The sequence below is a fragment of the Ranitomeya imitator genome, chromosome 2 (assembly GCF_032444005.1).
Source record: "Ranitomeya imitator isolate aRanImi1 chromosome 2, aRanImi1.pri, whole genome shotgun sequence".
NCBI lineage: Eukaryota > Metazoa > Chordata > Amphibia > Anura > Dendrobatidae > Ranitomeya > Ranitomeya imitator.
In genome coordinates this window covers 144662911-144684504 of record NC_091283.1, presented here as the reverse complement: position 1 = coordinate 144684504, position 21594 = coordinate 144662911, and the positions used below count along the sequence as shown (strand labels likewise).

Below are 21594 nucleotides of genomic sequence, written 5' to 3'. Positions count from 1 at the left end.
GCAACTGTTGTACAACCACGAGACATGCAGCCGCAGGGACTGGAACATATTTTTCAAGCACGCCAAAGACATTTGGTTAGTACCCGAGCATGCCGGATAGCACATTTTCCAAGCACGTTTATTCATCACTAATAATAATGTATGAGCCTTTATTTTTTTAACATTACTTGTCAGATTTCAATGAAGTGTGAAGGAAAATCTAGAGACCAAAGGACAAACGATACCCACATGTATGTACATTAGGTTATGTAGTCTCACAAATAATATGAAAGGAATGTGTAATAAATGGTTTATTCTCCTAGATTTATGCTATGTTCTACAACGTAATGTCAGGCCTTATCCAATTTTTCTATTAACTGTAAAACATATCAATGTTTTTATTATGCTCACTTACAGAGCACTATCATATTCCACAGCACTTTCCAAACATCACAATTGTGGCTCACAATCTACGTTCCCGATCACTATATCTTCAGTATGTGGGAGGAAACCAGAGGAAACCCACGCAAACATGGGGAGAACATACACACTCCTTGCAAATTATGTCTTTGGTGGCATTTGAACGCGGGACCCCAGCGCTGTGAAACAACAGTGCTAACCACTGAGCCACCATGCTGCTCAATATATTTTGAATCATATAATAGGCTAAAATAATAACACGCTTCAGCATATATGGTAACCGTGTAATCATAACAAATTAGGGAATAAATCTGGAGGTATAAACTATAAAACTTTTCATAAATATTTATTCAAAAATAATTAAATATGAAGTTGAACTTGTCTTTCCTTTATTCTTTGCCTTTTTGAAATATTTATAGGGAAAAAAGAATTCTTGTATTATATATCACTGGTACTCCTAAAAAAAATCAAATTCATGGGCATACATACAGTTTCTATAATGTTACAGCCTTTTATATAAAGCTGTTGCAAAATTTCTAAATTTGCTCAGGTCATTAAGGCCCGGAATGCACACAGGGGGAAGGGGTTAATTGCCTTGTTTTTTCTGGAAAGTTTCACTCTGTTTGTCATAGAACAGATGCTTCCATCTCATGAAATAGTGAAATATGTTCTAAATATGAAAGCAGATACAAAAGGGTAAAATATGGTTTCCTTTATAACTTGTCCATTCATAATTTTATCAAATTATTATTTGACCATCTCTGCCAAGCACATGGCCAAATTCTAGAAGCACATTCTGTTTTCACTTTTTAATTGCAGTCTAATGGTATGTAAAGTTTCTTTCTTTGTGTTTTTAACCAGAATGCTTATTTCATAATTTCTCTATTTAACAGTGTTGACAGATTCAGCTAAACTCAGACACAGCATTGCTGAAATTGTATTTACGGCCATCTAATGAATACCGCTCATCTAGCTAAACTGTTGGCCAAGGGGCATAAGGGCAACACCGAAATAGTGCTTTACTCCAGCAGGGAGAGAAAAGGCACAAGATTTATAATTTGGCTCGGCTCGAAACGTCGCCATTATGACTTGGTGTCAATAAGTCACATTGATTCTTCTTGGATTTTTGGAGGGCTGCTTTTTTTCCATTGGATTTAATTCAGAATTTATACGTTTAAGGAAAAGTCCTTTTTGAAAATCAATTGAGAATGAAAAAAAAAAAATGACAAAACAAGGAATGCAGATTATATAAATTTGAGGGTGTGAGCTCTAGCATGAAAAAAAATAAAGAACTTAACAGAATACGTAAAAAAGGAGTCAAATCGGCTAAAACAGAAAATAAACGGCAGGTAGCGATGGAAGGCAAGACAAATCCCAAGAAAGTATTTAAATATATAAATACAAAAAAATAAGGTTCGTACAGAAGGGTGCCCTAAATAATGGTAATGAGGAGTTGGTCTCTGAGGATCAAGAGAGAGCAGAGGTTCTAAATGGGTTCCTTAGCTCTGTATAGTCAAAGGAAGAAAGATTGATGGATGTGGTCAATCCCAGTGCTCTTTGTATGACATCTCATATAGTCACTGGCTTAATTGTAGATATGTTCCAAGCTAAGTTACAAATAATCAATGTGAACAATGTCCCTGGGTCTAGATGGGCTGCATCCAAAGATTCTTAAGGAATTTGGTTCATTTATTTCTATTTCTGGGCCCCTATTAAAGATTTTTAGAGACGTTACTGGTGCTGTCCCAAGTGACAGGCGCAAAGCTATTGTGGTGTCATTTTCAAAAAGGACTCCAGATCTGTCTCGGGTATTTATAGACCAGTAAGCTTAATTTTTTAGACCAGCAAGCTTAATGTTTTAGACCAGTAAGCTTAATAACCTTTGTGAGTATGTGATAAAAAAATAATATTTTAAGTGATAGGCAACACAGACACTTGTCAAAGTAACCAGATTAGGTTTTTATGAAGTGGTGAGTAGAAACCTGGACAGAGAGGCAGCTAAGAATATAGTGTTTTTAGACTTTGCAAAGTCATTTGACTCTGTCTCATGCAGACAACTAATGGGTAAATGAATATTGGCTTAGAAAGTAAGGTTTGTAATTGGATCAAAAACTGGCTCAAAGACTGAACTTTGCAAACATGCAAACATGAAACATGAAAATTGAACTGCATTACTGCATTAGAAATATGAAAAAATGAGAGCATTTAGCGCATAAATTGGCCAATTCATGTGTACCTGGTAGCCACATCTAAGTATCTCTTGTATACCAGGACCTAGACTTTCCTCGCTGAGAATAAACGTCTTCATCTGAATGGGAAACTACTGTGAATCCTCTTCCTAGACCAAAATTTCTCTCTCTCTGTGGAAGGGTAATGGTCCTGCTGCGATTAAAACATCTGTGGCTAAGAGGTGGAGCACTCAGTCAGAAGGCTAATGAATACAAATTTCAAAAAACTGACCGTCACAATTTATTTAGTCTTAAGGGGACATGATTAAGGGACATGAATTACTTGTACAAATATTTAAACTGCCCATAGAAAAAGTATGGTCAAAAGCTGTTTTGTGTAAAACCCCCTCACAAGACAAGGGGCTCCAACTGAAGATACTGTAGGCAGGTTCAGTCTCCAAAGTATGCAAGGCTTCTTTACCATAAGAACTATTCATCTGCGGAATAGTCTACCTTAAGAGCTGGTCCGTTCGTGCTTCAATAACAGATGAGATTTTTTTTAGGAGAAAATAACATAAATAATGATGTCAATGTATAAAGTTCTCTTCTGAATGTTTGGTCCGGTGGATCGACAATTAGGATCAGGAAATAAAGATTACTTTTGGGTAGGACTTGATCATGCACTGTGGTGGTATACTTATTCGATACTCTTTATCATTTCCATTTTCTTGGTTGAACTTGATGTACATGTGTCATTTTTCAACCATATCAGCTATACAACTGTGTACTTCGGTATGTTTAACAGTAGTAGTATTGCTGATGCTTCAATTATATTTTTTCATCTTTACACATTTTCTTTTAAATTCAGATTTAATGCCAACTTCAAAAATATTGCCATTTTCCTGTTTCCATAGTGCCTTGTGGTAACTCACATAGCGCTATGTTGTAGGGCCACGTGTTTTCCAGGGAACAGTAGACCTCTTCTATCATTTCTACAACACATCTATGCCATCTGTGATCACACTCTTACTGATTTTATCCAACTATCTAAATTGTCTCTCTACCTATTGAATATATTTTATGCGTCGCTGCCAAATTTCTAGAAGACTTTTTGTTATTTCTCTGTAGCAACATATCTCCATTTATGAAAGCATCCTCTGATAATTCTCCTTTCTGGCACCTTTCTCTCGGCATCTTCCCTTTTTACAACTAGTAAAGTCAATCATTATACAGGGTATTATACTATTATTAGTGACCATACAAATGATTTGCATTCTGACATGCCAGCTAAGGCTATACAAAAGCCTACTAAAGTACATCCTGTTAGTGTGTATTCACTGATGACATTGGGATAGATTTATTACTGCTGTCTGAAATGTAGTCGACTTAGAACTAAGTTGTTCTAAATTTATTAGAGTGACCTACACCACATTCTTTTTTTTTTTAATGAATTTTTAGACACTTTCCTGCAACTTCTTTTACATTATGCCTTTACTGCTCTTTTAAGCCTCACCCCTTTCCCTGTAAGCCACGCCCCCTTGTCTAACAAGCCTACTGGTGCAAGACATGTATGACAGCTTTTCGGTGCGCACTGAAATAGATGCATTTAGCTTATATGTGTGCTCCAATGTGTCTCAATTAAAGATCGTGGTGATCGCCTCCCAAAGATGTGCGTAGGCTTACCGCTGGGTAAAGATGTTTTCCTATGCTGGTTTCCATCAAGTCTTTTTAAAACAATGGAATTGCCTTTGGACAGAGAACTAAGAATGCCGGACTCCAAGGTTAAAACATAAATCATTAGATCATAGATTGCTTTACGAGAATTCAAGGTATGTCTGAGAGCAAAGCAATAAGGTGGGGGAGTGAAATAAGTCGTATCCCATTAGTCACAATTATCCTATAAACTTTTACAAGCAAAAGAAAAAGAAACCTGTGCAGAACCAGACTGCAAGTATCTGACTGTAGCATCCAGATTCCCATGTGGTTCTGATAACCATCAGCTGATTATTGTGTAGTCTCCGGCATTGTGCTGCTGCGGTTTTCTCTCCACTAAATATCGTGGCGCAGTTTTTCTTCTCGATGCCCCTGCACCTATGTTCCAGGGCATTACAGCTGACCACGTATTGTTTAGCCCAATGCAATTCATAATTCTGCTTTATCTTTAGATTCCTACAGATCGGTAAATATATAGCAATGATAAATCTCGTTATCTGCTATTCCAGCTGATACATAAAACAGAGATGTACTTTTTCACTTGCATAAATCAGTCAAATAGAATCAAAGCAGAGAAGCACGAAATACGAACCACAGCTCACCTTACCTGCCCTCTTCAAACCCTGGTGTAATGGCTATATCTTATTTGTGCGCTTCCTTTATATAAATGCCATTATGGAGTTTTTATATCATCTGTCAGAGCAGCCGCTGCTGTAAGGATGGGCTCACCTTTTTGACCAAGGCATTGCACACTTTATGTATGAAGCAAGTGAAGTTGCTAGTTTGTCGCCCTAAGAGTTATCTAAGAAAGGTTGTCCGACATACAGAGAAAGATTGGATAACCCGTTTTTCTAGTCATCTGAACGCTGCAGCCAATCACTAGCTTGACATGTGCTAAAGCTTATGAATGGAGCAGGCACTTGCATAATAATCTTTTTTTTTTTTGCCTTGTTGTTTAGTAGTCTGTACTTTATAACCATATTGCATAAAAGAAGTCTGAGGGCACCACAAACTAATAGGGATCACTAGCTCCACACTTAAAACATGACTATGTTAATACTCAAGAAAAAAGAAGTGTGTACAAAAAATGGCCAGGATCACTATGAATGAATTCCAAATATTGGAAACGGTACATTTTACACAGGATCACCACATGTTAAAAACCATTGAAGGTATAACCATAACACCTGAAGGACCGGTTAGCTACCTTACAGCTATCTCCACTGTGTACGCCAGACGTATAAAAAATAAACCCAACATTGAACAAATGAAGATCAACCAATAGTCTAAATGAAGTAATTTACCCCAAAGAACAGACAAAATATTCAAGTCCAGTGGCTAAAGCTGCACTGAGAGAACCCCAATAGAGCAAATGTAAAAGACCCTAAACAATGAGTTCAGTTGAACTATAGATTTAAATATAAGGATTATAGCATATGGTTCCTCAGGGAAGCCACGCTAAGGCTACGTTCACACTAGCGTTATGCTAGTTTGCGTCGGGTGACGCAGCGGCGATGCACGCGTCATGCGCCCCTATATTTAACATGGGGGATGCATGCGTTTTTGTTTGTTGCGTTGTGCGACGCATGCGTCTTTTTTGCCGCAAGCGTCGGACCAAGAAAATGCAACAAGTTGCATTTTTCTTGCGTCCTATTTTCGGCAAAAAACGACGCCTTTCGTCGCAAAACGCAGCGTTTTTGCATTCGTTTTGCTGCGTTTTTGCGTGCGTTGCGTCGCCGACGCAGCGGCACACAACGCTAGTGTGAACGTTACCTTAGTGGCGATACGCATGGGGTTCTCTCAGTGCAGCTTTAGCCACTGGACTTGAATATTTTGTCTGTTATTTGGGGTAAATTACTTCGTTTAAACTATTGGTTGATCTTCATTTGTTCAATGTTGTGTTATTTTTGATACACCTGGTGCACACAGTGGAGATAGCTTTAAGTACCTAACCGGTCCTTCAGGTGTTATGGTTATACCTTCAATGGTTTTTAATTGTTTTTAACATGTAGTTTGTGCCTTGTTTCTGTGATCCTGTGTAATCATGCTTTAATAGAATGTATTGTTTCCAATATTTGAATACCCATTTTTTGTACACACTTCTTTTTTTCTTGAGTATTCACGTACTTTATAACCATTTTGACCTTGCCTTACTGGAAATCAATTTAACTTGGTTTTCTTATCTTTCAGGTTACATCGGGCTTATCTACAGCATTGAAGAATGCTGTAGATAAGCCCCTGATAGCGATGGCCACAGTTTATAGGGCCAAAATGAAGTGATAGATTCCCTTTAACCAGCGTGTGTCTAAAGGGGTTGTGCAACATCCATGTTTGTATTTGCTCCCTAAACGTATGCTCTGTCACTAGGGAGCACCCGCACCTTAATTGCAGGCGACATGAAGAGACACTGTAACAGTTCTGTTTAGCATTCTGGGACTTGTGGTACAGTCAGAAGAGTAGCTTATAGATTCATTCTTCAACCTTTTTGTCTTGCTAACTCCGTGCTCTGAACATTGGGGGACTGTTTTCTATTTAAACCCCTAGATCTCTGCTTCCAGTTGCCAGTTATAGATGTTACGGACTGGTTCACTTCTTTGATCTCCTCCGACTTCATCTGCTATTCCCGTCCTTGACCTTGGCTTGTGATTGGAGTATCCAACTTGCTTACGATTTTGATCCTGATCCAAACCTTTTAGTACAGACCCGGCTCTCTGACCACTTGACGGTCTCAACCCAGGGAGTTATTCGTAAGTCCATATGTTTTTCCTAATTTTAATATCCAGTTGAGGGAAAGCAGACATCTGTGAGCTGGTGTTATTATTCTGGGAAGGGGCCAATATCCATGTGTCTTCATATCCTATTAATAACAACTGTCTGCGTAGCCTTTACTGGTTATTAAAAAGGGGGGCCACAAAGAAAATTATGTAGTGTCACCCCTATTTTTAATAACCAATCGGGTTCGGGGAGTAGTTTTTATAACTAAAGAGCTGTTTTCTGTGTGTGTTTCTTACTTTTGACCACAGGGTGTGGTAATGAGGGTGTCTAATGGACGCCTCTCCATTAATGACCCCTGTACTTGATGTCAGCATACGTTACACAGCTGACATCAACCCCAAAACCATTACCCCATTCCAATGCACCAGGGCAATTGGGAAGATTTGAGGCTAAGCCTCAAAATTGGTTCATCTAATGGTTTTGCCATTTCTGGGGTGTCTTGAGTGCTAGTCTGAGAGGGGGTCAATATCCGTGGCCCCTTTCCAGCCTTTTAATATCAGTCCACAGATGTTTTCTTAGCCTTTGCTAGTTATTAAAATGTATTTGGGACTCAACTATGCATATGTCCTTTTGGGGAATGTACACCTCAGCAAATTTGTTGCTGAAGAGATCAATGACTGACCAAATTTTGAAAAGTCGGTCAAAATTAGAATCGTCTCAGGGTGGACACTGTACATAATTGTTGTAATGCAAAAATTTGTGGATGGCCTAAAAAGCGTGTCTGGGACATAGCCATCTGGAAAACTGAAGTGTTATATAAAACATCTACGTTTCAATATTGCCAAACATCGGGGTTGTTCACTAACTTCATGTGAAGAACAAGGCTCTAAAACATCATAATTTCTACCGTATCTACAGGGGTCTTATTAGCATATGACGAAGTGGGATTTTGGGCAAGAAATTGTTTGGCATAGGAATTTGTCTGGGTCACCGTAAGGTTTACAAAATTCTCAAAGTAAAAGACTTTAAAACGTCGATTTCTGAGAGGCCGGCATTGCCAAATTAAATTTCTAATTGGGCCGTAAAACCAGGGTGAGGTTCATACGATGTCAATAACAGCAGGCAATGTGTGCACACAGCCTCAGTGTGGGAGGCAAGGAAGGCATGTGCCTCCTCCATTGTGTGTGTGAGTGTTTGGTGTAAACTATTTATTTAATTTATTAGAATAGAAGAAAGAGGGAAAAAAGAAAATAAAAGAATATACCGTATATACTCGAGTATAAGCCGACCCGAGTATAAGCCGACCCCCCTAATTTTGCCACAAAAAACTGGGAAAACCTATTGACTCAAGTATAAGCCTAGGGTGGAAATGCAGCATTTACCGGTGAATTTCAAAAATAAAAATAGATCATTATTTCCCTATAGCTGTGCCATATAGTGCTCTGCACCGTTCATTATTTCCCCATATCTGTGCCCCATATATGCTCTGCACCGTTCATTATTGCCCCATAGCTGTGCCATATAGTGCTCTGCACCATTCATATTTCCACATAGCTCTGCCATATAGTGCTCTGCACTGTTCATATTTCTCCATAGCTCTGCCATATAGTGCTCTGCACCGTTCATATTTCCCCATAGCTCTGCCATATAGTGCTCTGCACCGTTCATATTTCCCCATAGCTCTGCCATATATTGCTCTGCACCGTTCATATTTCCACATATCTGTGCCCTGTATGCTCTGCACCGTTCATACTGCCCCATATCTGTGCCCCATATAGTGCTCTGCACCGTTCATACTGTCCCATATCTGTGCCCCATATAGTGCTCTGCACCGTTCATACTGCCCCCATATCTGTGCCCCATATAGTGCTCTGCACCGTTCATACTGCCCCATATCTGTGCCCCATATAGTGCTCTGCACCGTTCATACTGCCCCCATATCTGTGCCCCATATAGTGCTCTGCACCGTTCATACTGTCCCATATCTGTGCCCCATATAGTGTTCTGCACCGTTCATACTGCCCCATATCTGTGCCCCATATAGTGCTCTGCACCGTTCATACTGCCCCCATATCTGTGCCCCATATAGTGCTCTGCACCGTTTATACTGCCCCATATCTGTGCCCCATATAGTGCTCTTCACCGTTCATACTGCCCCATATCTGTGCCCCATATAGTGCTCTGCACCGTTCATACTGCCCCCATATCTGTGCCCCATATAGTGCTCTGCACTGTTCATATTGTCCCATAGCTCTGCCATATAGTGCTCTGCACCGTTCATACTGCCCCCATATCAGGCCCCATATAGTGCTCTGCAACGTTCATACTGCCCCATAGATGCTCCACATAAATCTGTGCCGCTGCTGCAATAAAAAAAAAAAAAGCCATACTCACCTCTCTTGATTGCAGCTCCCGGCGTCCGGTCCCGGCGTCTCTCTGCTCTGACTGATCAGGCAGAGGGCACCGCGCACACTATATGCGTCATCGCGCCCTCTGACCTGAACAGTCAGAGCGGAGCGGAGCGACGCCGGGAAGATGGAGCGGGGACAGGTAAATATGCGATACTTACCTGGTCCCGACGTCCGGCTCCCTCTGCCTGTCCCACGGTCTTCGGTGCCGCAGCTTCTTTCTCTATCAGCAGTCACCGTTACCGCTGATTAGAGAAATGAATAGGCGGCTCCACCCCTATGGGACGTGGAGCCGCCTATTCATTTCTCTAATGAGCGGTCCCACGTGACCGCTGAAGAGGGGAAGAGCTGCAGCACTGAAGACCATGGGACGGCAGAGGGAGCGCCAGGATCGCCGGGACTAGGTGAGTATGCCTCAGCTCCCTCACCCCCTCACCCGCCGACCCCACCGCTACCGTGACTCGAGTATAAGCCGAGAGGGGCACTTTCAGCCCAAAAATTTGGGCTGAAAATCTCGGCTTATACTCGAGTATATACGGTAATTATTTTTGCATCGCATTATTCTGAGGACTATAACTTTTTAATTTTTTCGCTAATGATGCTGTTTGGCAGCTCGTTTTTTGTGGGACAAGATGACGTTTTCAGCGGTACCATGGTTATTTATATCCGACTCTTTGATCGTGTGTTATTCCACATTTTGTTCAGCGATATGATAATAAAGCGTTGTTTTTTGCCTTGTTTTCTTTTATGGTGTTCACTGAAGGGGTTAACTAATGAGACAGTTTTAGAGGTCGGGTCGTTACGGACGTGGCGATACTAAATATGTGTACTTTTATTGTTTTTTTATTTAGATAAAGAAATGTATTTATTGGAACAATATATATATTTTTTTCATTATTTAGGAATTATTTTTTTTTACACATGTAAATATTTTTTTTTTACTTCTTTACTTTGTCCCTGTGTGGGACATCACAGTATAGTGTCAGATCGCTGATCTGACACTTTGCAAAGCACTGTGTCAGATCAGAGATCTGACAGGCAGTGCTCCAGGCTTGCTGGCGCCTGCTGCATCGCGTTGTTCCGAGGGTCTCAGGGAAGCACGCAGGGAGCCCCATCCCTGCGCGATGCTTCCCTATGCCGCCGTAACGCTGTTTCATCACAGTGTTCTGGGGGTTAACGTGCCGGATGTCATCTGTAATAATCCCCCCATGAGCGCGGCCGATCGCCTATGACATACTATCCCGTTCCTGGGAATTAAGTCCCAGGTCACCTCGACGGAATAGTACATCATATGAGATTAAGGGGTTAAAGGGAGGCTTACAGGGTTAGTCAGAGAGCTGGGCGGGTCTGACTAACCACACACACCTCCCACGTATGGAAGTGGTTACAGGGATATGTGACTTAGGTCTGGTCAGATGGGAGAGAGTGTTTGGACCTGATTGGTCTGTGTGCAAGGTCCTGGAAGGCCTATGTGTTGGAAGTACAAACATCCTGAAGAGCACATGGTGACGCTTTGGATCTGGTGGCCTATGTGTTGGACAGTTCCAAGTGGGGACAGACGTCCTGAACAGCACATAGAGAGGCCACGCTTGCAGAGTCAGGGTTGGCACTGTGTTTGGGGGAGCTACCGTCCGTCTGAGGATCTGGACTGTCGGGAGTGCACTGGTCACAAGGACGGTGATCCCAGTTTGGCAGATTCCCTGGGAACTGGTGGTCAGTGTGTGGAGCAGGAGCTCCAGAAAGGTAACACTCAGAAAGGGATTTCTATGAAATGTGCGGTCACCCACGGTAACCGGTCAGAGGAGGAACAGTCTGTTTAGTTGCCGCAAACTAATGAGACTGTGATACAGTGGTGCAGGGCTCCCACGGGAACCAGTTAGAGGAGAACTGGCATCTGTAGTGCCTGCAATCCGTAATGCTATGTGTCTGACGTGTAAAATGGTGGTTTATGCTGCAGAAAATAAACCACATGGACTGTTTAAGTAGAAAATCGTGCCTGTGTGCCTGACTATTGCGGCCAAGTGAGTGTCCCCCAACACACTCAGTAAGCGCTGTCTTACAGTGATCAAATGACTGCAGATGTACGTCCCTGAAGTCAACTAAAACAATAATGTATAAAAGTTTCGAGTGTGTGATAATTCCCTTTCTTCTCCTACTTTGGTTTAACCCCATCCTCCACTCCTCGATGCATTCCTGTTTTATGTGTGAGTATATTTGTATTATTGGTATTTTTCATTACCTCTGTTCGTATTACCTTGGTAGTCTGGTTGGTGTATTACCGTACAGTACTACTCCCCTTTTTCCTGAGTGGGGGAAGAGCACAGATGAGGGTGGATTCAGGAGCTAAGACAAGGTATGTGGTCCCGGCGTCTTCACCATCAGAAGTAATCCAGGGAGGGAACAGAGCGAACTAAGGCGCCCCTAACATCAAGGACTGGGAAAGAGCACCTGATCATGGAACACCTGACAACAGAATTGTGACACTAGTTCAACAAAAAGATCTGTGCTAGTAAATCCTGGTGCATACAGAATTAATGTATACCACTGCACTATTGGTCTGTAGTATAGATCTCTAGTTATTCCCACAAGAAGAAAATGTAGTAATACAGATGCATATTTATTTATATTGTTTCTAAACACATTGTATCCCTACATGCGAAGCACAAAATGATTTATGTATTTATTTATTTTACTCACTTATATAGCACCATCATATGCCTTTGCACTTTACAGACACTATGATCACTGTACCCATTGGGGCTTACAATCTAGATTCACTATCCGTATGTCTTTTGGGTGTGGGAGGAAACCAGAGAACCTGGAGGAAACCCACGCAAACACGGGGAAATCATACAAACTCCTTGATGTGAGGCTGCAGTGCTAACCACTGAGCCACAGTGCTGCTCGATGTTCGACAAACATGATAAAAAAGTATTGTATCCAAGAGATGCCTTCATGCAGCTATTAGATGACCAATTATCAGCCATCTGTCAGCCATAGGCTCTGATTTAATAAAAAAAGAATAAGCAAATATATTTTTTACACATCTTTTGTTACCCATCTTGAAAAAAGTATGTCAATGATTTTTTGGATGCCACACAGTCACATTGAGTAGATTATGACAAGTCACATAACTTAATGCCATTATGAAAAAGTTAAATGTGGACACATCTGTACTTCAAGATGGGGAATAAATCTGTAATAAAGTAAGTTGTATCAACCCAAAAAAAGTATCAAATTATCCTTTAAAAGGAATCATCCCTGTAGAAAGAGTAACAAGTAACAAGTAGGCTTCTATGGGAGCCATATTTGGATCTGTACAAAAGTAATCCTAATTACAGTCTTTTGCATTAAACGGGTTGTCTGGCCTTGGAGTACAAGTCTGTTGTAATTCTATGTGACTCTATATGACTGCAGACTTGTAAATCCTCACATCATGCGCACTATGTGGATTTCCCTCTGCTGGGAGCTGGGGGTCAAGTCACCACAAGTATGGGATTTGCATACTTTCGGCCACATTCCGACTAGACATGTCTGGCATCACTCATTTCACTTCCATTGAGTGAAGCTGCGCAAAGCTAGTTGGCACGTGACCGCATGTACTTGCAGTCATATGACCGCCCGCTTCCCGGTGCCGACACCAGAGAATCCTGACTGTGCTCACTGTGCACGCTATGAGGAATCAGGAATCTATAGTAACATGGAGTGACTGTAGACTTGTACCCCTAGGCCAGACAGCCCCTTTTAACCCTAAAAGCATATTATTGGTGGTTACGATTAAAGATTAGATGTCGGAATTGGCTGTAATTAGGTATGTTATGTTATGGTAAAGTTAAATTAGCCATATATTTAGAATGACTGGTTGTACAGAGTGAACGTACAGTATATTATGTCAATAATATTATTGCGCAGATACGGTTGTAGAACAGTGAGCATACGCTTTATTGTTTTCTTTTGCATTGTTCATAGTGTTTATTTTCTAGAAGATTCAGTTCCGGAGCTAGTTTCACTCTCTTTAGTGACAGTACTGATGTCTGAAAGTTTCCTTCTAAATTCCATGTAAACATCACATGTTGCATGCCAGCAATGTTCGCCATCTTCGCCATCTGTGCCAGTACACTCAGAATTTGAGTCCATTTTGCCTGGGTGCTGTTTCACCATGTTTGTGAGCCCATATTCTTGTAGGTATAGACTTGTGTAGTACATAAAAAGTTGTACTTTTTGCCCTTATCTTTAATTTTCTCTTCTCACATCCATGTTTTAATCACAAGTGTAAGATTTCATGCCATTCAAAATTCCATTTATCAAAAAATAGCACGGAAGCGACAGTAATTGTGAACTGCGTTTAAAATGTTTATGGTAACACAATACAATTTGTTATTGTACATCACGTTCAAAATGTTTCCAACTTTTGGCGATTATTTTCAGAATTATATAGCACATAGGGTGTTTAATCCGTGTTTTATTAATCTTGTACAACCACGTGTGAGCCATAGAAATGTGAATGTGTATATATATATAGTATGTGGGGTATGTGGTCTGTATGGGCACTATGGCTTTATTCAGATTATCTATCATATCGTATGATCATTTATTCTGGTATGCAGAAAGTCATCTGATTCCCATCAGCGTTTGATCAGTGTGTCAGATTTTTTCGTTGCAAATTGAGATTCTGATTTGGCTTTTATCCTAAGTCATATTACAAGACTCGTTAAAGGGTTGATTGTGACTTGTAGGATCGCTACTTCCAACAGGTGGCGCTATAGAGTTCAAGTCCTCTTTTTCTCTGAAGAGGCAATTTGCATCTTACCATCTGTTTTCATGATTGATTTTCTTGCATCAAAAAAAAAAAACTGAATCACAAATCTTCTCCCGTCCATTGTTAATTAGGGACAGTACACAAATTGCACGTGGATGATATTGTTTGTGTGTTGTCAGTGATTTTTACAGACTATAGGCTTATATGAGTCATTTTTATTTGTGAATCTGAGAAAAAATGGACGTGGTCCACGGACATGTCAGCTCCATAGATTATAACATACCGTATATACTCGAGTATAAGCCGAGATTTTCAGCCCAAATTTTTGGGCTGAAAGTGCCCCCCTCGGCTTATACTCGAGTCACGGTAGCGGTGGGGTCGGCAGGTGAGGGGCTGAGGGCGCTGAGGTATACTTACCTAGTCCCAGCGATCCTCGCGCTGTCCCTGCCGTCCCACGGGCTTCGGCGCTGCAGTTTCTTCCTCTCTTCAGCGGTCACGTGGGACCGCTCATTACAGAAATGAATAAGCGGCTCCACCTCCCATAGGGGCGGAGCCGCTTATTCATTTCTCTAATCAGCGGTGCCGGTGACCGCTGATAGAGAAAGAAGCTGCGGCACCGAAGACAGGAGGGGACAGCGCGAGGATCGCCAGGACTAGGTGAGTATAGCATATTCACCTGTCCGCGTTCCAGCCGCCGGGCGTCGCTCCATCTTCCCGGCCGGCGCCTCCATCTTCCCGGCGTCTCTGCTCTCTGACTGTTCAGGCAGAGGGCGCGATGACGCATATAGTGTGCGCGGCGCCCTCTGCCTGATCAGTCAGAGCAGAGACGCCGGGAAGATGGAGGCGCCGGAACGAGACGCCGGGAGCTGCAATCAAGGGAGGTGAGTATGTGTTTTTTTTTCTTTATTGCGGCAGCGGCGGCACAAATTTATGTGGAACATCTATGGGGCACAGTGAACGGTGCAGAGCACCGTATATGGCACAGCACAGCTATGGGGCACAGTGAACGGTGCAGAGCACCGTATATGGCACAGCACAGCTATGGGGCACAGTGAACGGTGCAGAGCACCGTATATGGCACAGCACAGCTATGGGGCACAGTGAACGGTGCAGAGCACCGTATATGGCACAGCACAGCTATGTATGGGGCACAGTGAACGGTGCAGAGCACCGTATATGGCACAGCACAGCTATGGGGCACAGTGAACGGTGCAGAGCACCGTATATGGCACAGCACAGCTATGTATGGGGCACAGTGAACGGTGCAGAGCACCGTATATGGCACAGCACAGCTATGGGGCACAGTGAACGGTGCAGAGCACCGTATATGGCACAGCACAGCTATGTATGGGGCACAGTGAACGGTGCAGAGCACCGTATATGGCACAGCACAGCTATGGGGCACAGTGAACGGTGCAGAGCACCGTATATGGCACAGCTATGGGGCACAGTGAACGGTGCAGAGCACCGTATATGGCACAGCTATGGGGCACAGTGAACGGTGCAGAGCACCGTATATGGCACAGCTATGGGGCACAGTGAACGGTGCAGAGCACCGTATATGGCACATCTATGGGGCACAATGAACGGTGCAGAGCACCGTATATGGCACAGCTATGGGGCACAATGAACGGTGCAGAGCACCGTATATGGCACAGCTAGGGGGCACAATGAACGGTGCAGAGCACCGTATATGGCACAGCTAGGGGGCACAATGATTGGTGCAGAGCACTATATGGTTCACACCTATGGGGAAATATGAACGGTGCAGAGCACTATATGGCACAGCTATGGGGAAATAATGATCTATTTTTATTTTTGAAATTCACCGGTAAATGCTGCATTTCCACCCTAGGCTTATACTCGAGTCAATAAGTTTTCCCAGTTTTTTGTGGCAAAATTAGGGGGGTCGGCTTATACTCGGGTCGGCTTATACTCGAGTATATACGGTAGTTCTACTACTTGTACTCACAGCACGTATGTGAACAGCTTTTTTTCATCTGTGTGCTAATTTTCTTTCAGTCTGTGACACGTAAAAACAGGAGCTTTCATGCAAGTTTTGCAGCAATGGTGTTTGTGGTTGTAATCCATTTGTATGCATAATGAAAAATATTAAGATTTGAGAGTCCTCAGTGGTTGATATCTTTTAATGGCTAACTGAAACTTTCCGAGCAAAAGTAAAGACGGGAACTTTGCTCGTACACATGGTACATCATCCAATATCTCCTCCTAGAAGGATGTTTTATTCTCCCCTCTCACGCTCAGGATGCAGAACATGAGAATGTAGATGGACGTGCTTCTTATGATCTCCCTGGAATTTTTATAAAGCGACATATCAGAGGTTACTATTTAGGCCATTTTAAAAACGTATTCTAAAATGAGTATAATAACCCTTAGTCATAAGATATGTTGTGAGAGATCAGTAAAGGTTTATATATGCGATGAAATACAATCACAATGGTAATCAATAATTATTTTAATTTATGCAGGCAAGGTGTGTGAAGAAGTAAAGAAGACAGCATTAGCAAGGATGACAGCAGTAGAAAGGAAGACAGCAGTAGTAAAGGAGACAAGCAATAGTAAGGATGGCAGCAGTAGTAAAGAAGACAGCAGTAGTAAAGAATGCAGCAGCAGTAAGGAAGGCAGTAGTAAAGAAGACAGCAGTAGTACGGAAGACAGCATTAGCAAAGATGACAGCAGTAGAAAGGAAGACAGCAGTAGTAAAGAAGAAAAGCAGTAGTAAGGATGGCAGCAGTAGTAAAGAAGACAGCATTAGCAAGGATGACAGCAGTAGAACGGAAGACAGCAGTATTTAAGAAGACAAGCAGTAGTAAAGAAGACGGCAATAGTAAAGAAGACAGCTGTAGTAAAGAATGCAGCAGCAGTAAGGAAGGCAGTAATAAAGAAGACAGCAGTAGAACGGAAGACAGCATTAGCAAGAATGACAGCAGTAGTAAAGAAGACAAGCAGTAGTAAGGATGGCAGCAGTAGTTAGAAGACAGCATTAGCAAGGATGACAGCAGTAGAACGGAAGACAGCAGTATTGAAGAAGACAAGCAGTAGTAAAGAAGGCGGCAGTAGTAAAGAAGACAGCAGTAGTACGGAAGACAGCAGTAGTAAGAAGGGCAGTAGTAAGGGAAACCACGTCAAAGGTAAATGAAAAGCCAAGATGGCAGGCCATATTTGGCAAATCACCCAACACAGGTATCATGGAGAAAGTCAGGGGGTGTGGAGCAGATTTAGGACCTTCACACAGGGCAGATGCAGGTTGTGTTAAATAGTCGGCATCTGCCTCTAACACCAGCGATCCGCACTACTCTAAAAAAAATCTATCAAAATATAAAATTGTTTAACCTGTAAGATAAATGCCGTAAAGGAAAAAAAGAAAACCAAACTTGTCATTTTTTATTGCCATATCTCTCACAAAAATGATCAAAATGTAGTATGCAACAAAAATTGTTAAAAAAAACCGTTAGCTCATTGTGTAAAAAACAAGACCTCGCCCAGCTCGATTGACAGAAAAGTGAAAGTTTTTTTAGGCCACTAAAATAGTTTAAAAAACCCTACATGTTTGGTATTGCTCTATTGTATATATTGCCTGGAATTCCGTTTCCAGGTCATTTTTACTGCACTACTAACGTAAAAATGAAACCTATAAAACAATAACAGAATTGTGTTTTTTTTCACCATTCACTTGGATTCTTTTTCAATTTCAAATATACTGTATAGTAAAAGTAATTGTGATTGTCAAAAACTACAACTCTTACTGCAAAAAAACAAGCTCCTTTGACATGGTGAAGCAAAAATGAAAACGCAGAAAAAACAAACCGGTTCCAACCGACTGTACTTTCCAATGACCTTGTTGAAACTATGTAGGAAGTAGGTCAGTGCTGATCTATACCTCGATCCTCACTAAAATACACAAGCTTGTTTATGGATGAATTGGGTGAAATGTAGTCACTGTTGGCCAACCTTTTCATGTGTGGCGTAAGCTTGATAGGCAGGCAGAAGACATAATGAGATGTCCTCTTCATCAGGATTTTCTGCATGTTCTTGAAAGAAGTTCTTGTTAAAATACCACGGGGCTTGGGCTTAGCAAAAGGGCCAGTGTTTTATGATCTTGGTATTCTACTGTAGACAAGGTAGAGGCGGGACTCCTTGCTTCAACCATTTGTTTTTACAGACAGCAGTGAGATGGAGGAGAGGGACATTACTAATCTGGGAGTCTTAGAGAATATTTTTTTGTATGTTTTAATTGCATTTTTACACAGTATAGGATCCAAAGTATGGTGAAAGTTGTTTAAAAAAATGGCTAGCTAAAATAGAAGAGCGCAATAGTATCTTAGCCAAGTATACAAAAGGAAAGAATGAGTAAATATACTCACCTTGCTGGGTTGTGTGCTACACAAACACTGAAAAAAGCTAAAATCCAGATGCAGTTTCCATATGAAAGTGTCAGAAAAAGATTGCCGGGGAAATGGAAGTATTCTGCGCTTAGAGGAAGAATGACATCCACAATCGGATATAATATGCTGGGATTATTTTATTGTTTTTATTGTGAATTTCTCTTTCTTTAGTGTTCCTTGAACCCCTTCCCAACAAGTGACGTGCATGTTCTAAACATATGGGAATGAATGTATGGAGTAAACACGAGACTTTTTTTTTTAATATGTTGTTTGAATAGTAAAACCAGTGAGATATAATAAGAACTATGTAATTTGGTTTTGTAATTTTATTGTAGCAGGTAAAGTTGACATTTGAATGCCATAAAAACAAATCCTAAATAAGATTGCGTTTTTTCTTTTTTTCTTTTTTCTTCTATTTTATTTCTAAAATATGCATTACGTTTTAAAATACATATATGCGTCATTAAAATGAGCCATTAAAAAATACTTCTCAGCAGTTTGAGCTTGGTAAACCGGCCACATCATGGAATAGTGGCTGCAGAGCTGAGTAAAACCTATATATATATTTTTAATATCCCCTCTCCATTGAGATATTAACTTGTAAAGTTTTGGTTATAATTTATGAGAAGCCCAAAGGGGCATTACCAGAGATTTTTCCTTGGGGGCGTGTACTTCTTCCTCTGCATGATTGTTAACCAATCATATGCAGGAGGCGTTATACAGAAGGAAAAAAAAGAACACAACCTTACAATAGTTTAGAGCTGGCTTTCTCCTTTGTGACATGATAGTCTGTTCACCTCACTAGTCTCACTGAGGAGGTGTGTGATTGCAAAGTGTGGAGTAGAGCAGAAATGAGTGCAATTACCAACACTTCTCCAGCTTTCATCTCACAGCAGTCATTGTGGGGGGAGAGGGGTACATCAAAGCTGAGCTTTGTCTCATCACAAACACATTAGGCATTTCTGCTCTCACATTTCTGTAATCTCTCCTGTACTGATTATTATTATATTTTATTTGTATTTTGTTTTGAAACTTGGAAAAGTAAGATGATTTAAACATTTTCAATTTTTTGTTTCTTCAGCAGCCAATTCAGTCGGGGTTGATGGCATTATTTAAAGAGTAAGGGCCCTTTCACACATCAGTTTTTGCCATCAGTCGCAATCCGTAGAATTTTGAAAAAAAAAACGGATCCAGCGACTGATGCCACCGGATCCATTTTTTTCTCGTAGACTTGTATTAGCGACGGATGGCTTCACGTTTCATCCATCATTCGCCATCGAAAATTGTCTGTCCGGCGGCCGGAGGCAATGGACAAAGTAACGTTTTTTGTTTCCGTTGAAAAAACGGACAGCAACGGATCCGTCACCGTCCGTCGTTTGTTAGAATGGAAGCCTATGGGCGCCAGATCTGTCAAATGACAGAATCCGGTGACGGATTCCGGTTTTTTAAACAGCATTCTCCGATTTTTTTTTAGGATCCTTTAGCCAGCCCCCTTAATCTGATCCATCGAAAAAACGGATATGTCGCATCAGTTTTTCACAATCTGCGACGGATCCGTTTTTTGTTTTTTTTAAATTCAACAGATTGCAACTGATGGCAAAAAACTGTTGTGTGAAAGGGGCCATAAACAAGTGTGATCGAGGCTAGTGCTTATATCTGGCCTCACAGGCTGTTGCAGGCTGTGTATTACCATCAGCATCTGCACTGTATGGAGTAGGATCAGATCCTGAGTGCGCTCCATACTTGTGCACCCTGCCTGACACGTACAGGTATGATAGGGTATGTGAAGGGGTTAAAAAATACACCTCATGTAGAAAAAAACAAGCTCTAATGTGACTGTGGTGATGGAAAAATAAAAGTGAAAGGGGTTTTCCTCTACTAGGACAACCCCTTCTTGAACTAAATGTTTGGCCCCGATACAATAAAAAAAGATACTCAGCTGTCAGTTCTCCTTGTCTGAGGACCACCAGACAGTTCTCCTTGTCTGAGGACCACCAGCCAATTCTCCTTGTCTGAGGACCACCAGTCAGTTCTCCTTGTCTGGGGACCACCAGACAGTTCTCCTTGTCTGAGGACCACCAGACAGTTCTTGTCTTAGGACCACCACACAGTTCTCCTTGTCTGAGGACAACCAGACAGTTCTCCTTGTCTGAGGACCACCAGTCAGTTCTCCTTGTCTGACGACCGCCAGTCAGTTCTCCTTGTCTGACGACCACCAGTCAGTTCTCCTTGTTTTCCACGGCAGGAAGTTTATTTATTTTATATTCCAAAGGCTGGATAACCGCTTTAACTATTTTCAAGGTCTCTTTTTGATTTACGGTAATTGAATGGGTAAGTAGTTTACAAGTTACTGATGCAAGTGTATAAGGCAGCATCTTTATATATTGTAATGCCACCACTTTGGGATTTTTCATAATGCTGTGCTAATGAGAGTGTGCAAGTAATAAATACCAGTGACCGTGTGTAACAGCATAAAGCTAATTTTGGACAGATTCTATGGCCAGTGATAGGCCACGTTCAGTATTTGGTCAGTGTTTTACAGTGCATCAATATGTGTAAGCCTAAACCAGGAGTGGGTGATAATACAGAAGTGGTGACCTTTTTCTATTATACTTTTCCTCTGATTGCTCCGCTCCTGATTTTGGCTTACAAATTATGAGGTAAAATACTGACCAAATACTGAACAATGGCCTAAGGGAAATGGTGATTGCTCATAGAAGGAGAGCTGGAGGAAGCCATTGCCAGACTGACCTTAAAGGTGTTGTCTGATACATATTATGCCCTTTATAAATATCTGTATTTAAAACCCTTTATCTACCAATGTCCTTTTTTTGGGACGCCTAACTTTTTGCTTCTAGCAACTAAGATTTTATAATTTTTATAATTAGGTTCAATTTTTTGTGTTGTGTTTGTAAAATGAATGTTTTCAAAACAGGAAATCATGTCATTGTCATTTTTAATTGAATTTTGGGACGCCCTTTTCTGAAAAATCCGTACTTGTAAAAATTTGGCAAATTATATTTCTG

General features: G+C 41.3%; 1 protein-coding gene across 1 annotated transcript in view; it reads left to right on the top strand.

Annotated features, from left to right (window-relative positions):
* Positions 1-21594, top strand: part of AR (androgen receptor) — a 427211-nt gene that overhangs the window by 103443 nt on the left and 302174 nt on the right. The gene's annotated exons all lie outside the window — the stretch shown is intronic.